This window comes from Protopterus annectens, chromosome 4.part0, assembly GCF_019279795.1.
Source record: "Protopterus annectens isolate FY-2018-M chromosome 4.part0, PAN1.0, whole genome shotgun sequence".
NCBI lineage: Eukaryota > Metazoa > Chordata > Ceratodontiformes > Protopteridae > Protopterus > Protopterus annectens.
The window spans coordinates 1025856863-1025863443 of NC_056733.1; the positions used below are offsets into that span (position 1 = coordinate 1025856863).

At 37.9% G+C, this 6581-nt stretch overlaps 1 non-coding gene across 1 annotated transcript; it reads right to left on the reverse strand.

Moving 5' to 3' along the window:
- Positions 1-4165: 4165 nt before the first annotated feature.
- Positions 4166-4237, reverse strand: TRNAT-AGU. The gene has a single exon. It is a non-coding gene; the product is annotated as a tRNA-Thr (tRNA).
- Positions 4238-6581: the final 2344 nt, after the last annotated feature.

Sequence of the window (6581 nt, forward strand, 5' to 3'; positions counted from 1 at the left end):
ACAGGAACCCCAATCAGTCCATCAAAAAAGATGTGGGGCAATGTGGAGAAACATTAATTTGCAATATTTCTAGTTATGTTTTAATGGAGGAAGACTGGTCTGCTCTAAATAAAGGGCTTAACTTCATTCCTACTTGTGAGAGCAATGTGCATGATACTATTTTGGATTTAAAAGTATTTTGTAGAAATATTATGTTGAAATTAGAGTTTGGCAATAGTAATTATGAACAAATATATCCCTTTAGAAAACAGAGTACTTATGTTCCACAAAATCACCCCTTAGGATGCATATTTAAAACTCACAGAAGATGAAATATATAAATTATATCATAGTAAAGGTAGTTTCAAGAAATATAATAAAAGGAGGAATAATCTGCTTTATAAGGAAAGAGAAGCTCTTAGGTAATTGCAAAGAAATGAAATGATAGTGATTAGACCTGCAGACAAAGGAGGCCCTGTTGTTATAATGGACTATGAGCAATATGTTGAAGCTATGGAGAGGATGTTATCAGGCAATACGTTTTATAGTTTTATTACTACAACGCGAGTACATCAGATTATTAGTTTAATTTCTACTATGTTATTTGATGACTTTAAAAGTGGACTTTATTCTAGTGAAACATATAGATATTTACAAGTAGAGAATCCTCTGATTCTTGTTATACAGGGCCTACCTAAGGTTCACAAAGATGGACTTAGACCACCCATGAGACCAATAGTAGCTGGTGGTGGATGGGCCACGGAACCCATGTCCATATATATAGGAAAACATCTTCAACCAATCATAGATAAATGTAGGACAGTCTTAAGGGACACTATATTGATTATAGCTCACTGAGAAGGATGCCCAGTGAAAATGTGCATGTACAACCACTCTGAAATGATTTCATACAGAAACGGCACAAAAGATATTTCATGCTGTGATGACTGCAAAAGGGAGATTATTGTATCTCCAAGCTGCAGTGACCTAAGATTGGTTATTTCAAGTAGCAGAGGTGTAGGGGAGCTATAACTTTACCCCCAGCAGATACTACAATGGGGTGTCATGGGCAAAAGTAGGATGGACATCTTTGTGATGACAAATATACACCTCAGAGATCACTGCAACTTATGGAAACAAAAGCATTTCTACTTGTACAACAATCACAACACAAAAGGGCTGTTTGTTCTGTTTCTCCTTTCATTGTTGTTGAATGTTTGTATGTTTCACTGTGCCTTCTTTAACAAATGGTGATTCATAAAGGAACATTCAGTCATACTGCATTCAAGGAACTGTCTTAAATCCTGAATACATTTATGCTGTCAACCAAAATTGCATGTACCTCTGCACACCAGTACATGCACAACGAAACAGACATTCAGCAGTGATGTCATTCACTCCCTTTCACAGCTGTGCATATCCTGCAGTGCTGTGTGCCTATTATCTGACCCATTAGGGCAAATTATGAAGCTAGAGTAATATTCATGTGGCAGAATCCTGCTCTGTAGTCAGGCAAAGGACATTGTTCTTTGGATTGTGCATTGGGCTTCTAGTAAAATAAAGAAACTGTGTGAGGCAGAATACAAAAGAAAACTCATGCTTGAAAGCTAACTTACTAATTTGCTTTTATGTCCTCAGAGCCAGAAAGACATATGGCATACAATTACAGGACATATGGCGCACAATTATAAATCGGATTTGTTTGAAAATATCCTGCCAAGTCTAATAGTATTCCAGGAAAGTCAGAAAAAGCAATGAAATGGAGCGTTCATGAAAGGATATGCTGTCATCGTCAGAAATTAGCTGTGTCAAAGCACATGAAAAATAGTTCACCTCACAGTGGTAGTAATAGGGGGAGTAGAAACTTAAAATGTTACAGCTACAGAGGGTTTTCTTCTTTGTTAATTACCCTTAGCAGGGTCTTGCAGTGTAGCCGGCAAGATAAAGTAACAAGTGGCATTAGTCTGATGATTCTGGCAATCAGAACTACGTATACATTGTAAAACCTGTAGCTACATTTTTTGAGTGTGGGTCGTGTCACTGTGGGTAAAACCACATGCACACAAAAAAATTATTTCAAAGTGCAAATTAGAGTCTAAAAATGGACACATACTACATGTCACATATCTAGGGGTTAGTATAATATTTAAGGTGTTTACCTTAAAAACACAAGTTACTGGATTTTATTCTCACATTTGAAAATGAAATTGGCTAAGCTTAAAATGAGCCACAAGGGCAGCTTGCCTAGAACTTACCTATGACCTATCAGTTACATATTTCCTGTTTATTATTAGTTCTGAGTTTATATGGTTAGTATGTAACATAAAACTGTATATATGTATACATCTATATTATATTATATGTATCTATAGATAGATAAATATATAAAATACACAAACACCCACACATCCCCTTCTAATTATATGTACCAACTCTGAGAGTAAACAACATCAGAGAAAGGGCAAATTCTCACTTTCTGTCATTCTGTGACCTCTCACAAAGTAATGTCAGCAGAATCAATTGTATAATTATTTGATCAGGTCTGCCTGCATTATAGATGTATGCTGTTACAAATGTTCAACTATATGATGTGCTACCATATATATTTGTGTGTTTATGGGTACACAGCTACATATAGATACATAGGTATATAGGTGTGTGGGTAAATAGTATGCATACGCATGGCAGTCTTGCAACCAGTCATCCAAACTTTTACAGAGTTTTCATGGCAGAGAAGTGGGATTGGATTTCCAATACTGTCTCCTGAATAACTCTCATCAGCAACCCCGGTTTGTTTTATACTAGCATCAGTGTGTGTATGCGCGTGCATGTGTGTGAGTGCGCATTTTATCCACCATTCTTCCGTCCATCCACAACTCCTTTTTTGCATTTTTACAAACGAGGTAAGCATGTCACTTCAATAGTGGTAATCATTTAGAGTCAATGTTCACACTGCTGGGTGGCTGGCCCTGCACATATAAAATTTTTATGTATTTATTTTATTTATTTAATATTTGTTAACCAGGTAAGCCTGAGTGGACCAAAATAACTAATTTTTGCTGGAAGCCCCAGGAGAAAAGCTATTACAGTATTGATGATTACATTTTCAGTGAAGTATAAATACTTTAGAGTTTGGCCATAAGAAATGTTAATACATAGTAAAATAAAATAACAGTGCTGACTTTGCGGGAACATGGGCCAAATTCTTGGCTAGGCTTATATGGGCCTCCAGTCCAATGGCCTAGAATTATCCTATGACCCTACGAACTTATCAACAGTGCATTTGTGGTTGGTCGTAGGAGATGTTAATACATAGTGAAAATAAACTAAAAGAAAAACTAATAGGTGCAAATAGAAAAGAACAAAGATATTGTAGTATAAGTAACATACAAGGTGGTGAGTAGTTATTGTGAAAAAATATAGATAAAAGCAGAGAGCAGAAGCATCACATTACATGTATGACAGAAGATTTTTGCAGTGAGTATTGGTATGACAAGAAAGCGTGAAGAAAGGATATCAAAGTAGGTGAGACACTGTCCAGGTAAGAAACATGGGCAGAGCCAGGACTTATTTAGGAATTATTTTAGGGTGTGTTTAAACACATGTAGGTTACAGATAGGCCTGATAGATACTGGTATTGACTTCCATTTATTACCTACAGTAGTAGCATGGGCAGAGTGTGAGAGCATTGTTTTGGTTTATGGGTGGCGAGAATTTGTTTATCTTCTGAGTGGGGAGGTCCACTAGCATGGTAGCTGAGCAGTATCATGTTAAGGGCAGGACAAGTTGCAGGTTTGAGAGTTAGGTTATGTGCTCTAATAAGTTACTGGTGGGTTAGTGGATGCGGATGTTCTAGCCAGTCGTAGATGTAATGTGATGCACATGTTGCAAATATTGCTGCTTTATTGTAGCATACTAGCGGTTTGGATTTTAGTGTGGTCTGTAAGTTGGTAAGCATGAGTCCTTCACAGAGGAGAGGGGGAAAGATGTATGTGGTGGCAAGGGTGGCTTTACCAGATGAATTTACATTCAGGTTCATATGTGATTACTAGGCTAATGACCCCAGGGAGCCTTTTTAAGCCTAGCCATACTTCCCACTGTGAGAATCAAACTTGGTACCCTGTGTTTGTGAGGTAAATACCTTAACCATTAAACCAACCCCCAACCCAAAGAAAAAGGGAAACACAGGCTCTGATGAGATTTGAACTCATGCCCCCTGGTTTACTAGACCAGTGCTCTAACCCTGAGCTACAGAGTCACACATAGGGATTTTTTGTGCCTGTAAAGGATCCCCAGGTTTTTTTTTTTTGATATTATTATAAATTTGAAGGTCAAATTTTAACTTGTTTTCTATAGACTACTTCTATTTCAGTGTTGTTTAAATGAGTTGCATTTGTTAACGTTGTGTGATTTTTTTTTGAGGAGAATATAAGTAGCTTTGTTTTCTTTGAGTTGAGTAGAAGTTGGGGGTTAGATATCTAGGATTCTATAGAAGTGAAGGCCTGTTGTGTGATCTGTTACTGAGTAGATGCAGTCAATAAAGTGTGTATTAAACAGGGTTGCAATTTCTGGGGGTGGAGAGGTGGCTTTCTGGGGATGGATAGGTGTTTTTTTTTCCGAACCTAGATTTAATAGGGATCCAATTGAAGCCCAGACTTTACCTGAGTTATATTCATGGCTGGCTTGAAGATTGGTATAAAAATGCTTAGACTCTTGTCCTTCTTGACCATGGTAACAGATCTCATAGTACCTCAACGTGAGTTTGCTTTTTCCTAGAGGTAACAGATTATGACTACACTCTGCACTCTGGCTTTATCTTCTGCCTCACTCTTGCTTTATTCTTTCAATGAGACTGAAAACCCCGTCAACACCACCTCCCCCAGACCTTAAGAACCAAGGCATTTAAACTGCTCACTTTTACTTCCAGGGCCTACTAGCTAAGCATCTAAGAGAACAGTGCTGAAGTGCAGAAGGCTTTATGTAAAATAATGTGAAATACTAACTTCTTACAGTTGACAGAAAAGTACGGTATGTACAATGAAAAACAGTTGTTTGTCTACCAGTAATTGTTAAGTCATCTTAGCTGCCTGAATTGGAAGTCTGATTCTGCTCCAGTAACCCCAACATACACTGCATTTCAAAAATATGGCTTTATTTATTTATTTTACATTTGTTTACCAGGAAAGTCTGACTGGACAAAAAGTCCATTTTCAGCTGAGGCCCTGGGAGAAAAGCTCTACAAAATACAATTCCAGTTAAATAGTACATAACTAACAGAGGTAGATTTATCAATATAGAAAAATACTTATTCCACTGAATTAGTACATGTAACAGAATTTCATGTCTTAATACAAAAAACACTGAAATAGTACATACATTACAGAGTTGCTTGTCTTGGTATATGCAACAGATGTTCAAGCAGCAAGGAGAAAACCATTCAGAATGATATCTTTTCACATTCCCAATAGACTAATATAGGCATATTGAGAATAAGATATTGATGTAATTTGATGTAGAAATTCAATGACAGCTCAGAGTCAGGAAAAGAGAACAGGTTATGAAGTTAATTGGCTGTTCTCTGTAAACTGCTTACTAGCCAGGGTCAGTACACGAGCAAATCCATGTCGTTGTTAGGTGGCGTTTGAGTAATTTTTTAAAGTTTAACGTACTAATAGTGGATCTTACGTTTAGGGGTAAGGAATTCCAAATTTTAGCTACATAGAGTACAGGGAATCACCTGCAGCATTTTTACTTTTGGTTATGTTTATTAATGCTTTGTTAGTGGAGCATTAATACTCAATTGTTTGAGTAGTGATTAAGTAGATTTTTAAGAGTTTTTTCTGGTTTGTTAAGTATTTGATGGGCCATGGTAAGTTGGTTGTATGCGAGTAGATTGAGGAGTTCTAGCTTTGAGACTTGTTTAAGGTCAACGCAATGATGGGAAATGTTCATAGGTTCATAGGTTCATACTAGGCTATCTGCCCTAGGGCATTTATAAGCCTAGCCAGAGTGTGTGTGGCTTTCACCACCCCTTAGGCTAAGAATACTACTCCCATTTAGGGTTTAGTTTGCTGTGCCTCTGTCTAGTAGTGACACAGAGATGACCCCTGGGGTAAACCTACGATCTCCCATCCACTCGTCAAGATTTCTCTTGAATAGAGTTAGTGAGGGGCTCTGCCTAACATGGATTGGGATTCTGTTCCAGAGTGTAGGGAGCCTCTGGGTTATGAATCTATCCCTCCAGCACATCCTATTTATTTCTGTGCTGAGGTTTAAGTCTCTTGCTCTTGTGGCTCTGATGGATTTGGATTTTCTGAGATGGAGCATGTCCATTAATTCCGGATTGGACATGGCCTTGTACGTCAGGCACAGGTCACCTCTGAGTAGGCGGTATGCTACTAAATAGAGCTGGAGTTTTTTCAGTCGGGCAGCATATGACATATGTTTAAGACCCTTTATCCTCTTGGTGAGGAACTTTTGGGGTCTTTCCAACTACTGCAGGTGTTGGGTAAGATACATCCCAAATGGGGCATTGTACTCAATCATTGGCCTGATAAGAGAAGAGTACAGGGGCACAATGACCTCTCTTGATCTAGATGTGA